The following is a 24,804-nucleotide window of genomic DNA, read 5'->3' as shown; positions in this document are numbered from 1 at the left end:
TTCTCCACGAACACACACAGGTCCAAAACAAGTTGTAGAGATTTAAAAAAATCCAGATTCATGGTATGTATATTAGGCACCTGATTCAGATGGGGAAGTTGATTTTTTCTCTCATTTTGTTTTTCCAATACTATAAATTATTGACATACTAATTATAATAATAACTGTTCTTGTTTTATTTAACTGCTAACTCTGTTTTTACACCAGACTTTAGGAGCTACTTATTAGTAATTGTACTCTGTATAAATTAATTTGCAACAAGTAAGTTTTCAATATAGTCAGATAAATTTTGTGGGATGTGCATATTTTGCCTACAATGAAGAAAGGATAAATTGTGTAAGTAACTAAATATGATGGAAATTCAAAATAAAGAGGAAGGTATAAGCAATGTAAAAACTTGACTCTGCACCTACTGGGAGACCTACTGTATTTATCAGGGGTATTCAGTCTTAAATTAACTCGCGCAATGTCCTACTAAAGGACAGACAGCAGATCTCAAACAAGGAAGCAGTCTTAAGAAGATATAAGATTTTGTTTTTATTCCTGTTTACGACAGAGGACTTTGACAATGTCTTCTCTATAGAAAAGTTCTAAAGAGGTACCAGGGTCCTCTGGATCAGTGTTGGCTAATAGAAATACAATGTGAATCATATGTGTAAGTTTAAAAATTTTAGTTACCACATTAGAAAAAGAAAAAAAAACAATCCATTTTAATTTTCATTAGCCTAACATATCTAAAATATTAGCTGGATGAGTAATACATATGAAATATGAAAAGCACTAATGAGAGTTTAAGTTTGTTGTTGTTATTGCTCCAATCCTGAAATCAGATGTGTAATTTAACTTGGAGTCATGTCTCAACTTGAAATGGCTTCATACTGAATGCCAAATGGTCACATCAGCCATTGAGCTGTGGGTAGACACAGTAAATTCCCAGTTACAAGGTGACTGGAAGAAGAGAACTGGAGAGAGACAGTTCTCAGCAGTGAAAAGCACCTCAGGCCCTTGGAGTAACCCAAACCCAAAGCTCCTCTGATTACTCCAGCCCCAGTCATGTCACATTGCCTCAATAGGTCAAGAGTTCTGTAATAAATTACTTCATATCTATGGTAAATGTTAACTTACTGCTTTTTCTTGAGACTTGAGTATCTTTCTCTCTTAACATCTTATATTCCCTACAACAGCTTTGTTGCAGTATCTAATTGATGAAATTCAACTTTAAATTCAAATCAGAACTGTACCTCTAATCTTAAAATCAGATCATGACCTATAACTCAATGTATCTTTCTAAAATAACACCTCCACTTACCAAGATCTTACCTACTAAATGTTGCACTAAACATCACCAACCTTGTGACACTAGTACTGAAAGGTGTTAATAAACAACACAGGTGGGAGAAGCATTCTGGCTAGCATTTTTCATGACCTTTGTGTGAATAACAATGGCCATTGTCTTTTTATTCTTGAATTGGTTCCCCACAAGCTGAATTCTGAACACCAAATTCTGCTTATTCATCTAGGAACATAATCTATCAAGAAAACAATAGCCATGTACTAATGTGATTGCAAGGAGCACAGGAAACCTTTTCTCTATCCAGAGACCAAAATAAATTCACAGAACAGCACCCACCATTACCCAATCCTGCAACCCAGGTGCATTTGCATAGTCAACAGTCATTTTAATTGCAAATTAGAGGTCACCCCTGTAACACTGGCCCTCCTATTCAATTCTGAGGGCACTCTGGTCCCCAAAGTCATTAGTGCAAACTTGTTTCAATTGCTTTTGGACTCTGCCTACACAAAGAGTTCTCTGTAGGGACTGCTGCTATTCCAGGCCTCTGCTCCTCTCTCAGACTCTGTTGCTTAGGAGAAGAAGGCTCTGCTTGCCTCTGTAATTACCTGAATTTCTTCTGCAATCTCTTCCTGAACAGGAAGAGCCTCTACTGTGTAGAACTATAACCTCTGCGTTGTGCACAACTGAGCAAGGCCCAGCAATTTCTACTTAAAGTCTTAAGCAACTCATGCCCCTTCTACTAGATAAAGACAATATTCAGGTTCTCAAGAATCTCTGAACTTTAAGGTAAACTTTACTGAACCATGAGTTTGGTAGGAAAAGTAGTTTAAGAGTTTCTCAAACCAGAGTAGAAATGCCAGGAGCTTCCCCCTTCTGCCCAATACCCATTTCACCTGGCCCTGGGAAGATAGCCTACCTATAACCACAAAAGCCTTGTCTGCTGATGAACAACACATTGATCCAGCACTTGAGAGGCAGAGGCAGGAGGACCAAGGTCATTTTGATCTATTTACCAAGTTTGGACCACCTTGGGAATAAGACTATTCCTCAAAAAACCACAAGGGAAGGAACAAGAAAAGGAAAAGGGAAATAGAAAAGAAAAAATTAAGGAAATGCTTGCCTTCATTAGAAATACATTTAGCTAACTTTATCTTAAAATAAATTAATATTGTCTTCCAAAGCAGTCAATCCCTCCTCCAAGACAGTTTTGTATCCACAGACCAACAAGGTGATCTAAAAGCAAGTTTTCCAAGACAGTACTAGGTATAGTTCTCCAGAGAAAGAAAACCAATTGCCGGGCATTGGTGGTGCATGCCTTTAATCCCAGCACTAGGGAGGCAGAGGCAGGCGGATCTCTGTAAGTTCGAGGCTAGTCTGGTCTACTGAGTGAATTCCAGGACAGCCTCCAAAACAATACAGAGAAACCCTGCCTCCAAAAAAAAAAAGAAAGAAAGAGAGAGAACCAATTAAAAAAATATGCATCTATGGATGGAAGGAGGGGAAGAGAGAAACAGAACCAGACAGAATCTGAGAGACAGAGACTGGCTAACTTCCATGGTCATGGATAAGAAAAGTCCCAGTCTGCCTCCTGCAAGTTGATAAACCAAACAACACAGTGATGTGGTATGTATGATCTAGTTCAGGGACCTGAGAACCAGGGTAGTTAAAGTAAAACAGAAAATCCTGAGCAGTGGAATCCAAGGGCAGGGAAAGAATGATGACTCATCTCTCATAGAAATGGCTTACCGTCCCTCCACCCTTTTGCTCTTCGCTGGCCCTAAAATGGGGATGAGGAGTGTGTATGAAGGCGAAGATGAGAGTCAGGATTCAACCTACCCGATTAAATACTAATTGCCTCCAGAAACAATTTCACCACCACACCAGGAAACCAATGTTTTGCCTGCTTGAGGGCACCCTTTAGAGCAGTTATGGTAGCACATGAAGTTAAGCATCACAGAGACCTGGCTCATTTTAAATGGCACCCCCACACTAGCTAGATGTATCAGTATAATCCAGAAGACTGTTAGAATGGGGAGTCTGAAAAGACCGTGATCTCCAGCAATTTTTCAGTTAACTGCCAGTTTGCTAAGAATGGTGTTGTATGTTTAAATCATTTTTTTAGCCTAAAACTGGTATGTTGGTTACTTTTCTATTGCTGTGATAAAACACCAGGACTAAGGCAACTTATAGAAGAAATGGTGTGTTTGGAATTTATGGTGCCAGAGGGACAGAGTCTGTCAACATCACATTGGGAAGTGTGGCGGCAGGCAGGCATGGTGACTATAGCAGCAAGCTCACATTTGGATTGGTCTTTAAACTCTCAAAGCCCTCTGCCAGTGACACACTTCTTCCAATAAAGCCACAGCTCCTAAGCCTCCCCAAACAGTTCCTCCAACTGGATATCAAGTATTCAAATGCCCTAGACTATGGGGAACATTTCACTGAAACCATCACAAATGGAATAAACCTGAAAGAGCTTCCAGGAAAAAAAAAAAAAAAAGCAATTGTTTTTATGTGGTCCTAGGACACTTAGTGAAGCAAAAGCTCAGAATTTCCCCTGCAGTTACACCACACCACAAAGGAGTTTCCCACAGCAAGGCTGCAAGTGAGTACAGTGACTACATATAAAGCAACTGTCCAACAAGCAAGCAGCAAAAATTCACCTTGACTAATCAGCCCAATGCACATTCCTCTATGGTCACCTAAGTGTTAGAGAGTCTTACAGGAGACATTTCTTAAATTGCTTTATTGGTTTGAACTGAAATAAAGAGAATTTTAAAATGGGTTAATTTTAAAGCTTTGTGAAACTGTTTTACAGAAAGAAAAAAATCTAGATTTCCTGAATTTGGCTGGAAACACATTTATAAAATACCAAATGTTTTAATTGAAGCACATATATATCAGCTGAACATAATGAGTCACTTTATCATGGCTTTACCATTAAACAATACTCTGTGTTGCTGTGCCATCAAATAAGAAAGAATCCTGTTTTTTGGTTTTTTTTTCTAATGTGGAAAGGCTTCTGCTCATTCACAATCCCAAATGAAGCAGTTGTTGTCTCAATTTTTATTACATTTTTATTAAACCGTGTAAATGCATGCTGGGGAGAGGGCATTGTGTGGAGGCCGGAGGAGTCAGTTTTCTGCTTCCAGCATGCATGTCCTGAGGTCGAGCACAGGCCCTGGCTTCATGACACTACATTTCCTGAGTCATCTCAGAGGCTGACAGTTGTTTTACCAACATGAAAAAATACCAAGTTAACCATGGAAGAACGTGTGTAACATGTACAACAGGCAGCTGCCACTTAAGAAAAAGATTCCTGTGTAAGGGTGAGCAGACACTGCTCTCCACACTTTAAAAAAAAAGATGAGATTTTTCCTTTTGAAAGTTTAATGTTCTGATTGTTAGAGTGAGTGCAGGTGAAAATGTGTCCAGTAATCAGAGGGTGCCAAAAGAAACAGCAAATGATCAGTTTCCATGAATGCGCACTTCAAAGTTCACCAACTACCTTGTCTTTCTCTATTATACTCTATATGATTTCAGAATCATATTTTCATGCAAATGCCGAGCTCTATTTTTTAATTTAGACATGTTTGTGTATATGTACATATATAGCTTTGTGTGCATGGATGGAACCTGACACCCATGCACTCTCTGTACCACAGAGCCACACTTCCCAGCCTCCAGAGAAGACACAGGTATCTGCTTAAGTGTCAGCTCTTTAGAAAGGCCTCACCTATCAACTTAACCAAACCTAACTTCTGTCACTCCAATTCCAAGGATTTTAATGTCAGAGGGAGCTACAAACAGACCTGATCACCATAGGAAAACAGTTAAGCACCACTTGAACCTGGATGATGGTTCATTCATGCAGCGAGAATCAGGGATAGCAATTCACATTGTATGTTATAGATACTCAGAGAGGGCCCTGATGTGAGTTCCCAACACAAATCATCTCAAAGCTCTGACTTGCCAGACAATTGGTGTGACTAAGCAAGAACAGGACAGTCTGAGAAACAGCAACTAGAGCTTAAATTAAGTAAGCTGGAGTGAACCACAAACCCTTTCTGGTGATTGTGCATATCTGTTAATGGGCAGGAAAGAAATTCCACAGCTTGGTAATTTATACATAGTAGAATGTATTTCTTACTATTCTGGAGGCTAAGTCTAAAATCAAAGTGCCAACAGATTTGGTTTTGGTTAAGGGCCCAGATGAGGCCTTGAACATTGTCTCCTAACGTGCCAGAAGGACCAAACCAAGGCATAGATGCTTTCTCAAGCACTTTTGTAAGATGATGAGTTCCATTTGTGACAGCTCCACCCTCAAAACCTGTTACCACCTCTTCATACATTGGAAAATCAGTTCAGATATAAACTTTGGAGGCACCCAGATCTTAAGCTACCATCTCAGATGATGCATCTTACTACACAAACTCCTTCTTAAGGTGAACACAGATTTTCAGCTATGAAATGCAGGTGAAATTACTATCTTTATTTGAAAAGAATTTATCAAATTGCATTTTATGCATAATTACCAAATTAACTTCTTTAGGATGGAAAATACTGTAATATCTGTGTCTTTGGAGGTTTCTAGAAGCTTCATGGCCTGAATTTGTTCTCTACAGATTGTGTGACTTGGGGCAGCGAACCAACATCCATAAGCATCAGTGGCCTACTATTGTCAAAGAGAAATCAGAATAGTCAAAGATTCCAATACAATGTGCTCAGACCAAACTAAATGTCCCCCAAACACCAAAACTGCATCTTTCCTTCCTAGACCCGTCATCTAGTAGCTGTTTTCTACTATGGCTCATTATTCTAAACATCCAAATTCTGACCACCCTGCAGCCAATCTAGAGTCCACAGCTAGTCTCCCTCACCTTCCACCTAGGCTCTTGCTAATTTTCTGGTTTCCTGCCTTCACGCTCCTTCACTTCCAATTTATTATCAACATAGCAGTCACAGGACTCTTGTGAGAATGAACTAACCACTCCAAGTAACACAGTCATTACTGTGATCTAAATCAATGGTTCTCAACTTAGTGAAATTTTGCACTTTAGCAGACATCTAGTAATAGCCAGAGACACTGTTAGTTGTCACAATTTGAGGTGGTACAGAGAGGTAGAATTGTGTCAAGGTTCCAGTGTTCCTTTCTACAGCAGAATAAAATCTTATTCCCAGTAGAACAGTACTCAGAGTTAGGGTCTGGGAGCAGTGACCCCCCTCAACCTATCGGGCTGGTGGTTTTAGATATTATAACAAAGCTGGCTAAGCAAGTAACATTCCTCCATGCTCTCTATATCAGTTCCTACCTCAGATGATGGCCTATTAGCTGTCAGAAGAAAAGCCCTATCCTCCCAAGCTTTTAGTAATGGTATTTTGTCATCTCAATAGAAAAGAAACTAATACAGGCAGGGGGCTCTTGAAGGTATTCTAGAAATATTTAATGAAATGCACGAATAAACGCATTAATGCTGTCTTTGAAAGGCACCTGAGTTTTGTTTGAGAGAAAACTGCAAGATTTCATGTTAAAGAGCCAGTCCTTAGATTTATTAGCAGGCTTGTTCAGAACTAGTTTGGTATCAAACACAGAGACTACAAGAATAATTCCCAGAAGAACTCCTAATACTATCATGGAAAATGTAAAAGCGTAGTGAAGAGGAACCAACCCCACCCACCCTTGAAAGCTTTTCCAGTCAAATCCATGTATGTAAAGGATGAAAAATTTCTAGAAGCTGTTTGTCTACATTAGCTACCCAATTGCAAACTAAACTCACTGTATATTGATGGAAAACTCAAACTGTAATTTTTAGAGGCTAAAAAGGAAAATATTTAAAAATCAAAACTGTTCTAGAAACTGTTATCTACTTTGGGCTGTTTTTATTGTTGTTCCCGATTTCTTCCTATAACTAACACTCTATGGGTCTAAGAAATATTTATGGACCCAACAGCAGTGGCTTGCACATGGGCTAGATAAAACAAGGAAAAGATTCAGCCGTTGTTCTCTAAGGGTTTATAGTTTGGCACAGAAATGTAAACAGTTGTGTTGCTGATCTATTCTGAAGCACAGCAAGAACACAGAGGAAAGGCACATGGCTTGCAATATTAAAGGAAGAATACAAACTGTGCAACAGAAATCTCAGCAGGATAACAAGAAGCATTAGAGCAGAAATCCGGATGTGGAAGCCCAGTGCTACCTAGAGAGACCAAGGAGGTAGCATGTGTTTAGGGGATGGTGAGTTTTCTGATTTGGCTGGGACAAGGGCCATAGTGAGGGAGTGGCAAGAACTGAGCAAATGGGACGCTGTGGCCAGTGCACAGACATTCACACACCCGATTCAACTAGTTCAGGACTGTCCTAAAGGATAGGCAGAGGCTGGACTCCGAAGGGAGGGCAGCAGGGCTCCATTTGTTTGTCTGGGTCATCCTACCCTACCTTAGTAGGCAGAGTAGCCAAAGAGGATTTAAGTAAACTTGCAAGCTTAGAAGAGAAGCATAAGACAACTGCATTATCCTAAGTAGGAGAAAGGACATGACCGAGAGAGCAGGGTTTGGTCTACAAAGATCTTGACTATCTTTGGGAACCGGAGGCAGTGGTTCACCTGGCACAGGAAAAGAGTTGGAGCTTTCCCACACTCAGAAGGCACAAAAATGGTCGGTCAGAGAAGCTACAGAAGTAAGTCCAATGGATGTCATGACCTCCAGAACTATTCAAACCACTCCATAAAATTACAATGCCCAACATTTTTTATTGGGTTTATCAGTTAGTTTCAGAGAAGTGGAATCAAAGGTACATGATTATTTTTCTATAAACGTTAGAGTGGCCCTTTCCTGCAAAGAGCCTCACCCCAATTAAAACATCTAAAACTCAAATGGGGGTTTCTGGAATAGGTTGGCAAAGGCTAATCTGTCATTTACAGAACAAAACAGCCAGAATGGGTTATGACAAGTAGTTTTTTTTAACTTTATTTTTATTCTTACCTCATGATTAACCATGTAAAATGTGAGGTCTGAATTCAAGATATTATCAAATGGGTTTAAGATGCATTAAATCTGCTCTTTTAACAATAGGTACTTGAGGTCAAGGCACAATAGAGGTCTACCCATCAATCCCCTGTACTCAACTGACATTTTCTGAGCCCCTATTTTGCCCTGGGCTCTACTGGAGAGCATGGAGCATACCCAATAAATAAAATCCTACTTCAATGCTTATACTTTATTTATTTGTTTATTTATTTATTATTATTATTATTTTTTTTTTTTTGGTTTTTCAAGACAGGGTTTCTCTGTGGCTTTGGAGGCTGTCCTGGAACTCGCTTGGTAGTCCAGGCTGGTCTCGAACTCATAGAGATCCGCCTGCCTCTGCCTCCCGAGTACTGGGATTAAAGGCGTGCGCCACCAACGCCCGGCTTCAATGCTTATACTTTAAATGGAGGATACAGAGTTAAAATGAAACAAGAAGTAAGCAATAAATTGAAAGCCGGCAAGTGTTGTATTTTAACAAAATGTAAGTAGAAGACAGAACAGGGTGGTTATAAGGTGAAGTTTGCAGGTAAGCAAAGGCTTGGAGGTAAAGTCATTAGCAATGTCATGAATGCAGCAAGAGAGAAGATTCCTAGGAGAGGAGAGCCAAGGAAGATCCCTGAGGTGAGAGCACACCAGTGTCTTCCAGAAACAGAAAGGAAGTCATTTTGACAGGAAATGGGCAGAGAAAGCCTAAGAGGAGGGCAAGGCAAGAACAAAAGGAGTGAGGTGGTACAGGCCAAGGCAGAGACATTAGCTTTTGTGTGTCTCTGCAGTGCTAGGGATAGAACCCAGAGCCACCCACATGCTAGGCAAGTATTCTGCTACTACACCACTCCAAGTTCATGGCTTAGAGAGAAAGCAAAATGAGGGCCTACAGGATGATCCACGGCAGGATAAAAGGGGTCTCTGTTATAATGAGCAGGTGGTTCTGGGTGCAAAGCGGGGAATAAGCAGCCAGGCAACCTGGAACACAGATCATAAGCCAGATCAAGGAGAGCAGAAAACCCCACTCAGATCAAAGCAGTGGCAGAAGATGGGTACATATGAAAGCAAAGTGGACAGATTTAACAACATAGTATGTATGGAGGGAAAGAAAGGCAGGAGTTAACAATTCCCAGACCAACACTGAAGAATCAAACTTTGCTAAATTTCAATAAAATTACAAAACATAAAAGACCTAGAAAATATTATCAGCCAGTCAAACACTGGGTTTGTATTTAGCACCTGCTATTTAAGAGGAAATACATCCCAGGAGATTTATCCACTAAGAGCTAAGGACCAAGTCAGCAAGTTGCATGTATGTGTAGTTCTATGCTCACAGCATAAACATAGTACTATGCAACAGAGGATGCATACGCAAGGTAAGACAGGCAACTGTCAAGGCATTCCGCTTATTAATGGAAACTGAACCTATAGTGCTACACTACATGAATGCAACAGGAAATACACAAAGTTACCTGACACACATAGATCAGTGGCAGTGTTTTGTTTCTCTAAAAATTAAATTTGGTTCTCAATCAATAGTTTTATATTGTTCTGGTTTTGAGCTATGGACTTTTTCTGAGGTAGAATGGCAGGTTACAACCTTCATCAGATTGTTTCTTTCAAAGTGAATTTAAATATATGAAATATATGGTGACAGTAGTGTTATCAATCTAATCATTTATAGAACTAAAGAATTCACAGTGGCTTCCCAAATATAGTACCTTCAAAGGCACCATGACCCGGTGCCCACCATGCTGGTGGTGCTTCTCCTAGAACAATAAGAAAGTGCTTTATAAGATAAAGGAAAACTGCCAGGTGGTGGTGGCATATACCTTTAATCCCAGCACTTAGAGGAAGTTGGCCAGGGCTACACACAGAAACCCTTTCTAGAAAAAACAAAGCCAAAACCAAACAAAAAATAAAGTAAAACCACCTTGAGTTAAGCTGAGCTAAAGGAAGCAACCCACAATAATGAAACAGAAAGTCCAGCTCCAATAAAATCAATCACAAAGAACATATAAAGCTGGGTCCCTTTGCCATCTCTGCATCACAGCCATGGCAATGTGACAGCCTGCAGCCTGGGACTGCTTTCAGTAGGAGAGTAAATGGGACAGGATGCTTTTCAACTTCAAATGCACTGCTTTTTTGAAACTTCACATATTCTGGTACAACTGGTGGCTTTAGGTATTTTTTAGGTAATGTTACCTCTTTTAAAGGAAATTCAGGAAAGGAAAATGTGAACTTGCAAAAATGATAGAAAAGGGAAGGTAGCTTATCTGGAGACAGATCATTTGTTTTACAGTTACACAGAACAGATTTGGCTTGGTCCCTTTTAGCAGATTTAATAGCTGTGAATATGCATTCAGTGCATGCACAAGCACAGGTAAGTGTGCGCAGGCTGCCTTCTTTATTTTTCTGAGATAGTTTCTCAATGAACTGGGAACTTGCTGATTCTTCTAGATTGGCTGGCCAGTAAGCCCTCGGATAACTTGGTTTAGGGATGTACGCAAACATACCTGGCTTTTTACATAGATACCAGACATCAAAGCTCAGGTTCTTGTGCTTCGTTGGTAAGCATTTTACTGACTAAGCTATCTTGACTATTTAACAGCTTTTGTTAGAGGAACCCATTAGCTTCCAGTAAGACTGAAGGTACATATATGTACATATATACATACATGCATGCATGCATGCAAGAATGCACACACACACACAGAGGAATATTAGTCACAAAGTCATTAACAATTAATCGCTGTGACAAAGAGAAACAGCAATTTCATATGGTTTAAGCTAAGATTTCCATAATATATCAGAATGGAAGAATAATCTATCTATATAGTCTGGAATGAAAACAATAGTGTTAAAAACACACATGAACAGAAAAGAGAGGTCCCTTTTTTAATGATTCTATTTTCCTGCAAAAAAATTTTAAATATCTACATCCAATAAACAAAAATCATTTGGAAAAACACGTAATCTTACTCATCACTTTATAAATGCAACTATACTGAAAAGTAATGGTTGACTCGACAGCCTTCCCTATCCAGGCATCTCTAGTTTGACAGTCTTCTTCCATTTTGCAATCAAGCTTAACATTTAACAAATTTTAGTACCTTAAGATCTAACACAGTGGAGCAGGGCAGGAGGAGGGGAGGGAGACAGAAATGTGGTTGGCATGTAAAATGAACACAAAATTAAAACAACATAGAAAAAATCTAACACAATGAAGTCTTACTTAACCACAGAATATAAAAAAATCATTTGCAAAAAAATTGATGGAATTGGAAATCATTGTGTTAAACAAAATAAGCCAGATTCAAGAAGACAAGTATTAGATTTTCTGACATATGTGGAAACTATACTTTTAAATATATATGTAAAGTATGATGGTAGAAGATGGACTATTTGTGCAGAAAAGGTTGCAGAAGACAAAAGAGGGCAATGGAGAAGTGACTACGACTAAAATACAAGACTTTCGTGTATGAAAATGTAATGAAACAGATTTCTTTTTTTTTTTTTTTTTTTTTTTTTTTTGGTTTTTCGAAACAGGGTTTCTCTGTATTGTTTTGGAGGCTATCGGTCCAGCCCAGCCTCGAACTCACAGAGATTCGCCTGCATCTGCCTCCTGAGTGCTGGGATTAAAGGCGTGCGCCACCACCGCCCGGCTGAAACAGATTTCTTTGTACAGTGAAAATACACTAAAAAGTTATAATAGCTCTTTCTTCTATTTTATCTGTAGTCACAGAGAGAAATGTCTCCTTTACCTCTGTCACAAGGTTCTGATAACTTGAGAAGACAGTAAATTGTCTTATTCTACACTGGACAAGTACTACAGAAAAGCTCTCTGTAATAATTCATGTATGCCCAGGCTCTCGGGTGAGTTAGGTTGGTGGGTTATTAGCCAAAATTTTTTTTAGCAGGATTCACTTCCAGACTATAATGAAGAATACATCTCTTTAGTCCGGCATGATGGGCAGACTCCAGAAAACCCACCTCAAAGGTTTAATTATAAGAGTGCTAAATGAAAGTGATTGGTCTCCTGAGGACGGGAAAGAACTATTTTATAGCCCTTACACACTTTAGGTGGCTAAAGCAAAAGCTGTAGGTTAGCTAGAAGAATGCAGCCCAAGAAATCCCAACTTTTCAAAGCAAAAATTTTATTTCTGTAAAACTGCACCAGCTAATGATGGACTCCTTTATAGAAAACTTGAATTTTGGACATTCTCATGGTCCATGCCATGAATGATATGTTATGTAAAAGGAGGGCACACACACACACACAGAGAGAGAGAGAGAGACAGACAGACAGACAGACAGACACAGAGAGAGACATAAACAGAGAGAGACAGAGAGAAAGCACAGGTCCTTTGCTGCTGCCAGCACTATCCTTAAATTCTACTACTCAGTTCTGCACTTCTATATCCAAAATCATTTCAAGAAGTCATCCCAAGACCTAAAATTCCCAAATCCACCTAACATTGTCTTGTTCAACTTTCTCTAGCAAAAGAAAAAATTAAGGGTATCATTTAGAACACCACATAAGTAATATTCTAAGACACTGAAGAAATATTATTTGCCTTAGCTTGTTCTAGGGACAGTGAGATGAACTGAATGTTTATGTCATCCCAAATTCTTGGCAGTAGAGCTTTTGGGAGTCATGAGACCATAAGCATCACTACAGGACTAATTCCCTTATTAAAAAAAAAAAAAGGAAGGAAGAGAAACCAAGTCTCTGTGTCCTTCATTCTAACTCCATTGCCATGTGAGGATTCAACAAGAAGATAACTCTGCAAACCAGGAAGGGAACCCAAACCAAACACATGACCTCTAGAACTGTGAAGACAATGTGGGCTCTTTAAACATGCACTTTACAGAATTTTGTTATAACACCCCCTAAGTGGACTGACTGGAAGAAAGATCAGACGATATCGGGAGGGGAAAACAACCAATTAGTCCATGGGGTTAACAGTTTTAATTATCAGCATCTTCAAGAATTACTCTAAGATACACAGTGAATAGTGATCACAATAGCAAGAGAAAATGATGTTTGGTACCAGAGATTTTATGGCAGACAGGTCATGGCATCTACAGTCTGACTGTAGAAATTCCTCAGATTAGCACAAATGTTAAAAAAAAAAAAACTAGTACAGTGTTATGGATTGCTATTTGTATCTGGTCCATTAGGCCACAGTCACGTGATGGTCCTCTACAAATGGCAACTGTTTAAACAACCCTAGCAGCCTCACCTTGGTCAATTATCCAAAGTATAGCCAAGGTCATAATTTAAAAAGGAGAACTCCAACAACACAATTAGATGCAACATATGGGCCATGTGGCTTAAGTGTCTCACTCACAGTAGACTTGTGATCTCCACAAGTCTCGCCACAACATTTGGCAAGTCCAAGGCTGCTTAACAAGCTCAAGGATATTTGTTCAATTATTGCCCAAGGACTTGACAGTGTTGGAACAAGATTTTAGCAGCAGATGAGCCACATGGAATCACATTCCAAACTCTCTTTTAATGGGATAATTCTTAGGACATCTGTAGACACTTTTTCTTGCCAAACTTGCACCTCGAGTCCTTGGGAGGAAGAATGAACATGAACGTGACCTCCCACCGGCACAGGAAACTGGCAGCACTGAACTGATCCATGCAGTCCGTGTGGCAACACTAAACCGGAGTCGGTTCTTCAGGGGCTCTAGAACATCCCACTTTGGTGCTAGAAAAAGTAACTTTCCCCAAGCACAAGAGGAATTTCACTTGGTGCCTTTTTCCTACAAAACCAAATGTGGACAGGAGGTCACCCCAAAGAACTGACTTCTGTGTGCATTCGTCTGTAGAGTAACCACGTGTAATTATTTCCTGGGTGACACCTCATGTTCCAAATTTAAACAATATCATCAGCTTCATAATGGGAAACGTTTCTCATCAAGGGGCTGATTCTGCTTGTGAGACTTAAACCTCTGAGCAAGTCACTAGCGCTCATTTAAGAAAATGTTTTTGACAACGGTGAACATCATTCTAGATGATAAATAAACCATTGGGAAAATAAGACCGGGGTTTTCATGATTATGAACACATAGGTCAGATGATTGTTAGGATAATGCATGGCTCTGTCCAGAACCTCCTATTTTATTTTCTTTGGAACAATTGAGAAAGAAGATCCCAAGGCACATGCTAAATTCTGTCAAGAGTCCTAAACAAGGTAGTTAAAGCACAACATGCAGTCTTGTTTCACAATGAATAACACATGCCTTTGTTTACTCGTAATTCTTGAATATGGCTGTCTTCCTTTCCCCAATTCTCAAGAGAGGAGTATATGAACTGGCAAGCAGAGTGTCCTGTTTGTTTTATTTTAGCTGAGAATTTTCATGCTGAAAGGAACCTGAGATCATTAATTCTAACTCCAAATTTTGAGGAAGAGGACACAGAGGTGTAAACAATTGAGAACAAGACAATTCGGGTGAAATGGTCCTTCACAGCAGCTTTCTGTTGCTCACTAAAGTAAGCATCTACTCAAGGAGACTCAGTGTCCTCCACCAGACTGCTAACCTTGAGTGCGTCTTCCAGCATCAAGTATCCCATCAGGCTAATCCTTTTCCTCAGTGAAAGAGCTAGGCAGATCTGGGATGGGCACAGAACCATGTCCAGCAATACATGGGCCCAAGTTTGACCCCTGGTACTTTAAAAAGGAAAGCTGTGAAAATACGCTGAATTAATTTCCTATTGCTGCTCTAACAAAACATCACATATTTATTAAATCTCCTGCAGTCCTATAGGTTAGAAATCCAGCGCAAGTCTCACCACACCAAAACTCAAGGGGTCGAGAGCTTCTCTAAGAATTTGAGGGCAGCCTGGTCTACAGGGCAAGTTTGAAGACAGCCAGGGTTACACAGAGAAACTCTGTCTCAACCTATCCCCTATAAGAAAGGAAGAAAGGGAGGGAAGGTGGAAGAGAAGGAGGGAGGGAGGGAGGGAGGGTTTCCTTTCTCCAGGGTTTAAAGGCCCCCTGTCTTTTTGTCACTCAGCTTCTAGAGGCTGCTCACATTCCTTAGTTCACAGCTCTGCTTTCATCTTCAAAGCAGCAGTGACAAGTTATTTTTTTCTTCTGAGATCTCTATTGAAATAATCAGCTGAGGATCTTTATGGTCAAACCTCATAAGGAATACATCTCCCAGATTATCTAGAGCATCACCATCTCCACTTCCAGCTCCTTTATCTTAAGCCAGTGCTTCTCAACCTGTGGGTTGCAACTGCTTTGGGTGGGTGGGGGGGTCAAATGACCCTTTCATAGGGGTTGCCTAAGACTAAGGAGAACACAGATATTTACACTACATTCATAACAGTAGCAAAATTACAGTTATGAAGTAGTTATAAAACTAATTTTATGGTTGGGACCATCACAACATGAGAAACTGTATTAAAGGGTCACAGCAGTAGGAAAGTTGAGCATTCCTGCAAATTTTTTTTAAAGAATGACATTTTCAAATTCTAGGACTGAGTGTCTTTGGAAGATTATTATTCTCTGCCTACCTTCCCATACTCCTAACACCTCGTTAAATGACTCACACTCTATCTGCAGACCAGACCAGAACCCATACTATTTACTCCCACCTCTAGCTAGTGGTTAAAGATCACACAATGATACCATGAGTTTCTTTGGGTTTTATGCTCATGAACAGTAATCTCCTATCAAATGTGTCTTCAACTTTCCAAAAGCACACTATTTTTCCATTGAGGACTTAAAATGCTTTGACAAGGTAGGATGATGCTAGTAACATTTTCTGGAGACAAAATCACCTTTCAGCTCTAAGACAGGACAAGGACAAGTGGATCCTCGGGCAGCTTAATTACATACACAAGTAAAATGGAAGGGTTAAGCCGTGAACAGTTTCAGCCCTTCCATGTACCCTATTACAATATATTTGATTGTGCCCAAAGTCATTTTGAAAGCCTGTAAAATAAAATCAAATTTTCTCTTCCTATCATACAATGCCATCCATGCCAAAATGCAAGCTCACCCCCCATTTCCCTCTCATATCCATTGGCACCCCAGTTTGAGACACTGAATCATGCCCACTGGTTCTATGCTTGTTTTCAGGGGGAACATGTGTCAAAACGCCTTCCTCCCTTCAAGACACTCTGCCCCTCAGCCTGCTGCTATTTTAGACCCAGGAGATGAGTCACTGAAATTTATACAGCACCCTGCCCCTGGCTCGGGCTGGTCACAGAATCTCTGCTTGCTGTGTGACACAAATTAGCAGCAGCGTTTTAAGCAGTCATCACACCTTTAAGAAAAAGGCTGTAAAACAAATCACCTAGCCATATGTTTTGTTCCTAGGAACACTTCAGCAGAGACAGCATTCCACATGAAGGGATGAAGATTACGTGACTTAGCTCTCGGGCTCCCTATTTTTCCCCTAAACCTTTTTCCAGTTTTCCATGCCACACCCCAGAGACAGGGTTGGTCACTCTCCTCTGGAGCATGTTGCTTTTACATCCACCTCAATTGTTGCCTGCTCTGCTCAGAGTCACACCGTTGTGTAGCAAAGTCTGGTCTGAGTCTCCATGCTGTTGGTCACACATCCAGTAGCTCCATCCTCATTGGGTTCCTTATCTGGTCCCTGGGTCTGACAGGTGCTCTTTGAACTCTGTGCCCCTATGCTCTTCATTGGTATTACAATTTGAATATGAAATATCATCCACACTCTCATGGTTGTAAACATTTGTTCTCCAGCTGGGGATTGACTTTGGGTGGAATCCACCTGGAGGAAGAGGTTCCCTGGGTTTGGGGGGAAGTCCCCTGAGGTTTCTTTGCTGGGCTCCACTTGCTGTCCTTCTGTACTGTGTAACCAAGCACTACCCTTTTGTGTCCCTGCAACTTCCCTGGCATGAAGAGCTGTGTTCTCTCCAACTGTGAGCTAAAGGAAACCCTTCCTCCCTTAAGATGCCTCCTGATGATACTTGACCTTAGCAAGGGGAACAGTAACTAATACACTCACTTGCCCTCATTTGCAACCCTATTGCCTACTACTCATCTCAGAGGTTCTTAAAACTTTGCATGGTGTGGTACCAGGGCTCACATGCCAAAAAGCATGATGGGTCTAATATCTTTATCCAAGAGAAAAGTATTTCAATAACAATTCTTCATGTTACAGTTTCCATTATTTTCCTTAGAAGTGTGCTACTTGATTATTAGTGATGGCCAGGAAGAGACTAAAGTAGATGGCTATTTAGGGGAAACACAGGTGTCATTTACATTTAATTTTTAATTAAAGGGTTTGAGCCTATGTTCACATGTTAGAATTTTATATAATGTACAAAATAGTATAATTGATGCTACTAAAAATAACATAATAAACAATGCCCATATCCATCCCTTTTGATGTATCTTTACACATGTATATAACATAAATAGATGATTTATAGACATTAATTTATTGTATTTTGTCTATAAATGTCCCAGTAGAAAATGAAGGAGACAATGCCCAGACAATGGAGGAGGAAATGCAAGACACTCCAACTATTCTGAAGTCCAACTTAGCAGTTTCTCATGAACCTGAATTCAAGACCAAGCCATTCCAATCTTAGGTATTTACCCAAGAGAAACAAAAACAAACCCAGGTAGAAATAAGATGTTTATAAGGATTTGCTCTTAGAAGCCTGAAATTGGAAATACATATGTCTACACACAGGTAAATAGACTGGCATATGCACCTAAGTGAGTATTACTCAGAAATTTTATTTAAAAACCAAGAAATGATCAAAACATAAGAACTGCAAAAAAAAAAAAAGCCTAAAGCAGGAAGCAAGACAAAAAGAACACATGATTCTATTTAGTAAAAACAAAATGAAATCTGTAGTAACTGTCAGCAAAATCAGTGTTTGACTAGCAATGAATTGGGAGTGCTGTATATATAGCAAGAGCACTCAAACGTGGTTTCAGGAATAAAAGGAAAACTGAATTTTATTACTGTAGAGATGGGGAAACTGGTGAACACATGAAATGTAAAAGGAATACTGATAACAGATGCACGTTGTTGCATGTAAACTATCGTTCAATCGTGCTAATACTTCTAAGTGGTTCAGTGAACTTTTCACCAGATTTGGAGACAATTTTAGGAACAATTTGATTTGGCATGAATACAGGACTGGTGGTATTAAATTCAGTCTGAATTATCAGGCAGCGGAAAGGAAGATAATCCTCACGTGGAGTTTGTTTTACAGATTACAGTGTCTTCACACATCAATACTTACTGAAATTGCTATAATCTAATGACTGTGACATGAGCCTACCTGAGATGTGTATGAAATGGCGAGTTGTGCAGAGTGATGTCATTATCTACCTTGGTACTACCTGGGCTTGAAGCACTGTGAGTAAACTAGTCAGCTAAGAAGGACTAGTTTACATTGATGCACACTCAGATTATCATTTCCTCCACAAAATACTAAGATACTTTGGACAGCTTATTGAAATCTGGGGTCTTTGAGAGCACTATTTGTTGGAACTGAAAGTATTTGTTGAATACAGCTTATTGGAAGTCATAAGAGGCTGTGAGTTCTAGTTAGTGCATCAAATGACCAAGAGATGACACCTAGATGAGGTAGACCTCCCTGTTCCTCATGTATCAATGCAACCCCTTAGTGCTTCTGAAGGCTGACTCAGCCTCTCCTTCTGTGGAGTGGTCAAGAGATTTCAGAATCCTCTCCTCAGTGCCTCTGCCCAGCAGAATACAATGCCTTTATACCACCTCCCCACGTGTTCCTCTAACTGCTGGTCCTGGGACCACACAATGAAAGTCAATTGGACATCTTGGTCTCCTGCACCAATTTCCCAGATGTAGAATGGTCATACTCATGGAATAAGTGAAAAGAATTCTTACTAATTTATTCCACCAACTATACTGTTACAGGAATAGTAAAGATATCAGGAGAAAGTTTAAAGTTTCTCAGAAAGTAAGATGTTAATTCTTTAGGTACATTCTATATTAATGAGTTTATTCCAATTCTTAGGTTACTGTGCAACCTGTATACTTCTGTCGTTATTTTTGTTGCTCTTTGGGAGCAAAAGTGATTTATACTATGCTCTGCTGATAAAAGACAGAATCATGGTTCAAACTGTGTTTCATTTCCCATTGTCAAATGACAAAGCCAAACATAAGAGAATTCTGAGAGAAAAGTAGAAGGCAAAAAGACGAGACTTCATTAAACGCCAGAAAAACAAGAAAGAAATTCACAGTTCAGAAGAGAAGCAGAAAAGTCCTCTGAGAAAAGGAGCGAGAATTCAGAGACATCACCAGGGAACCAAGAGGTGGAAGAGAAGCGTGCGAATAAAAGTTTGCATCAGGTTGAAAGCAAAACCAAAACCCACACCATCAAATGGGCTTGAAACATGAAACATTGCCAAGTAAATGGAGGAGAGGAGGGGGAAGAAGGGCTTATCAAGCTTAAAAAGATCTATTTATTGTTTGCAATTTCTTAACAGAGGATTTAACAAAAGATACAGCAATATGTGGTGATCTATAAAGAGGGAGAGAATCACATTTAATATAATTCTCATCTTGTCTGCAGGGTGAACAGCCAGCTCAAGTGGGACCAAGACTACAACCTGAAGGGGTCAGATATTTCTCCACAGATGAGAATCAAAAGGAATGAAGGATGTGAAATTACAACTCTCTGCCCCAACCTGCCTCCAAAACCACACCCGAATTCAAGGAACATATGACTATGTCATCTTACAGCAAAAGAAGACTCTTGACACATGATTAAATGACAGCTTGTGAGATAGGGGAGTAATCCTACATTTTCCAGGTGGGCCACCGTGATCACCACAAATGAAAGCGAAGCCAGGTGGTTCAAGGGATCAAGGGGATGGAGGAGGCAATGAACGTGAAGGTAGGGCGACGCAGGCATGAGCAACCAAAGCCCACAGAGAACCTCCAGGAAAGACACAGTCATGCAGGCCTATTTTAGACTACCAAGCTCCAGAACTGTAAAGGTACTGCTGTAGTTTCTTTTCCAGTAACTATCATAAAATCACTGAAGGAAGAGAGAGTTTCTTTTAGCTCATAGTTCGAGACACAGTCAATTCGTTGTGGAGAGAACTTCAAGGTGGCAGGAGCTTGAAGTAACTGGTCACATCACATGCACAATCAAGAAACAGAGGAACCAGTGAATGTATGGTTTCTAGTGCTCAGTTCGTTTTCTCCATTTTACACAGTCAAGGTTCTCCTGCCTAGGGAATGTTCCCACCCACAATTGACATGATTCTTCTCATAATAATTAATTGTAATCATGATAACCCCCACAGGCACATCCAGAGGCCCAGCTTGCAGGAGCTTCTCTACCAAGCTAATGACACTACCACCAGTTAATGACAGTTTCTTACAGCATCAATAGCCAACTGATACAGAAGCTTTCAGATGCTGGGTTGAACTGAAGAGCACTGTAGCCCAGGAGAACATATATCTGTGTTTTGCTAGTTTGTCTAATTGACTAGACGATGAGCTACAGCTGTTTGTACAAAACTGGAAACTAGTCACAGGACAGATCCAAGAAAGCATGTTCTAAACACAGACCGCTGGGATTTGTTTCCTTTATTGGGTTAGCCCCTCGAATGATTCATACCAACTAAGGAACAAAAGACAGATAAATCAGTACGATGGCTTTTTTTCTGACTCAGTTTTCCTCTCTCAAAATACCTGGCTGAAGCCAAGTGCTCAGCTGTGGACAGAGTGCCAGCATTTCTTGACTGGATACACTGCAAGCAAATGTGCTCCATCACCTGTTCCCAAGTTGGGGGGAAGCTGAGTCTCGGTGTCAGAGGTTTCTTACACTCTAAATCACCCGTGCAGCCAGTCAGCTTCATACAGCATTCGGGAATTTATTTCAGAAAAATCACCGAGTTCTTGCAGCTGGAAGGGATTATTAACGTGCTAAATGTTAAGACTATTACAGAAACATGGCCAGACACATGGAAATAAGTTTGAAAAAAATGAAGAGGAAAAGAAAACTGGGGGGAAAAATTTGATATAATCCTTCTGTTAATTCTTAAGGCAAAAGGATAGAAGAAATTGGAGTTCTCTCATTTACAAAGACAAGTGGCTTCTCTTCATATTGAGACAACTGGCCAACAGTTGTTACTAAAAGGTGGTTCTCCAACATACTACACAAGGAAAAGTTGGGAAACAAACAAGAAAGGTAAGGGAGAGTTCTTGCACATGGGATTTTACAGTATCATTGAGAAGGTATAGAGGTCAAAGTTAGTATATACAATAATCTGAGTTTAATTAACAGTCACTACCTGCACTGAAGAATGATGCTAAAAAGGATAACACTGACATATGATATCCTAAAGAGAGAAAAAGATATTGGAATTACAGCAGTTAGGAAAGCTATGAAATGGTCAGGATCTAGGGTAAACCTTCAAAGACAGGCTAGATGTATATACACAGGAGAGGGTTAGGAAATCCCTTCTCCATTTGCTCAGCAGAGAATCAGTTTAGGGACTTCTCTCCTGTCTTAGAATCTGGAATTTTTACTTAAGGCTGAAGACATAAAACTTACATAAATCATGAGTCTTTGTTCAATCGGATTTATAGCCCACTCAAACACATAAAGATGCCAAAGAAGATTGATTGGTATTTCTTTCTATTCTGTTGGGGGCTCAAAATTAGAAAAAGAAAAGAATTGGCCATCATTTCCCATAATTCTCTACTTCATGTGACATAAGACATGAATATACAAATGGAGGCAGCTGCAGCCTCCGAGAACATCATTAAATATTTAAATAATGGCACGTTTCAGATACTGCTGTAAACACAATAGAATGCACAGATTTATCACCTAAATTTATTTGTCAGAAAACATGTGTTTGTGAGTTATTTTATCAGAACTAGCCTCAGCAAGGATGGCTGGAAATTACTCTTAGGGAAAATCAGCAACAAATTAAGAACTTGGTAAATAGACACGTACGGGATTACTGCCATATAGGTAACTAACTATATATTGCTCTAAAAATAAAAGTAGTCAATCTCTGGGTCTAAAGTAAAAATTTAATGAGTATTTGGTCAGTTTGGGTGCATAAGGAAAACCTATTTACTTTTAGAAACTGGCAGGATATTTCTTTGCATTCCTAAGCAAAACAATGAACTTTTTTGGAGATAAGACACCTTTGAGAAATCACTGTAAACACTAACATGGTGTCCTAGGGAAAAGAGTCAAAGGACTGAGCCTCAATGGGCAGTGAATTTTTTCTCATTGAAAGAAGCTGAATCAACTCATAGTTCTTGGGTCCATACTCACCAATAAAGCAGGTAGCGGCTGCTGGGGGAGCTGTATGGCTTTACCAACGATGAGACTCATTTTCTTCCAAGGGTGCTAAAGACATTCATGAAAAGGAGACTACACACACACACACATACATACACACACACACACACACACACACACACACACACACAAAACAACGATGCCTTAGGACTCTTTTACAAAGTGGAATTTGAACACTTTGAAGTCCCTGAGTAATTTTATGGGACCAACATAGTCTTCCCTTTGGTCATCGCCTTTCTGCTACAGTGGAACTGACTTTTTTAAAGAGTTATTTTATGGATAGTTGAGGATTTACACAGCTCTCTGTCCAAATGGATCTACGGACTTTCACTTGGCAGACACAAACTTAACACGGCACTAGATAAGACTGCCACAGAAGCCGGGGGTTCTGCTTGTGAAAAGACTTGGTCTGAGTGCTGGCTTACACAGCAGGCTGTGCCAAGAGGTGAATGTACCTACTAGAAACTTACCAGAAAAAGAGGCAGTGATCTCCATACTTCTCCTTGCTTTCAAGAAACACCAACCGATAGTTGTAACGATGCCTCGAGAGAACATGGTTACCACCAGGCCTTCCTATCGGTATTTCTATTAAGTCACCAATGATTTTGTATAATTTAAGAACCAATAAAGTCACTGGCTTCCAAATTACTGCATGTTTGAAATTTTCATAAACAATGCTGAAGGGGAAAAATATGAGATGTATTAATTACTAATGAGTCAAGAGTGCCACACCAACACCCAACTGCCTGCTTCTTTTCCTTCGAAAGTTCACAGCTATCTGGGAAAAGTATTTAAAGTTGAAAACTCAAAGCACAAATAATACAAGGTGAGAGTTGAGAGGGGGGTGTTGTTTTGTTCTGAATAAAAATCAATTGCCCCAAACTTGCTTATTACATTGGAAAATTGTTATTCAGGAGGGACAAAGTAGCTTGCCAAAGGCAAAGTCTCTCTATTTAAATTCATAGAGAGCTGAAGTGCAGCACCTGCAAGCCAGACTACCCAGAGAAGATGATGAAGAGTCAGGTGTTGAACACAAATCAAACAACACATAAAAAGGGCTCCTGGTGAGTAGGACATAACACAAGGGGAAACAGAAGCAGTGGGTGAGCACTTGGTGGTGACTATGGTGACAGCAAAAGGATAGTTGATCTGAGCATCATTAGGTCACCAAAACTGACAAGTGCTGAGAAACACTGCCGTGACTTACATCTCCCTAGTTACATTACTCACAAAGGGTCAGTGTTGACAGCTGTTACTTGACCTCTGTCATAATCGCAGTCACTTGTTCACAACTACCACAATTTCCTGGTGTGGAGTAGGGAGTGTCCATGAAATTAAGAAAACACTGTGTAATTATCTTATTTCATGGTATAGTTTCTTTTTGGGAAAAGTGGGTCCCTGAGCTGCCATCAGCACTTCCCCACACCTCACCTTTACCTGTGGCAACTGTGAGAAGCAGTAGAGTGAACTGACAAGTCTGCAGGAAAAAAAAAAAAGCTTCTGGAACAAGTCCTCTGTATAGCAGCTTTTTCTGCAGACAGGATGATAAGAAACAAGTAAGCATTATTAAGCCTTGCACAGTGGTCTCCAGCAGGGTCTTCTCGGGCAACTGCTGCTGCTCTATAATGCGTCTGTCCTAGCCTCCAACCCCCTGAAGAAGGTTGCAAAAATAAACCCTCACTGAACCAAGCTGTCTTGAAAATCTCAATCTCATCCACTGCAGTGAGTCTGGCAACATTCTGTTCTCTGCAGAGCCCAGAGCCTTTGCATATAATTGCTCTTTAATGTATCACTGTATGCAATGTTTCTCCAACAGAAAAATTGTCACTGGAGTTCTCAGGTCATTGTCCCTTCCCGGCTTTAATATGCAGTTGTGAACGTTCTTCCTACAACCAAAAAACTCTCTCACAACATTGTGCTTGATCCAAATATAAATGGGGGTAGGAAGCTTATTTTGATCACGTTTTGTTTATGTGACACAATACAATAAAATCTTTTTTGCTCAAGCAACCTTATAAGGTTAGTCATGGTTCAGACAAAACTAAAGGATTTCTTTTAGAATTTACATGCTTTCCAAGATCCTAAGATCTGCCTAACTAACAACACAAAGAATGAGATATGAAATTCTTCTAACAACATCTGGTGCTAATTATTCCATATGATCTCT

At 39.9% G+C, this 24,804-nt stretch overlaps 1 protein-coding gene across 14 annotated transcripts in view; it reads right to left on the bottom strand.

The window, feature by feature from the left end:
* Plcb4 (phospholipase C beta 4) overlaps positions 1 to 24,804 on the bottom strand; it is a 375,454-nt gene that overhangs the window by 245,503 nt on the left and 105,147 nt on the right. The gene's annotated exons all lie outside the window — the stretch shown is intronic.

The sequence above is a fragment of the Mesocricetus auratus genome, unplaced genomic scaffold (genome assembly GCF_017639785.1).
Source record: "Mesocricetus auratus isolate SY011 unplaced genomic scaffold, BCM_Maur_2.0 Super-Scaffold_100004, whole genome shotgun sequence".
Lineage (NCBI taxonomy): Eukaryota > Metazoa > Chordata > Mammalia > Rodentia > Cricetidae > Mesocricetus > Mesocricetus auratus.
Note: the sequence above shows the minus strand (reverse complement) of the source record. Positions and strands in the feature narration are given on the sequence as shown.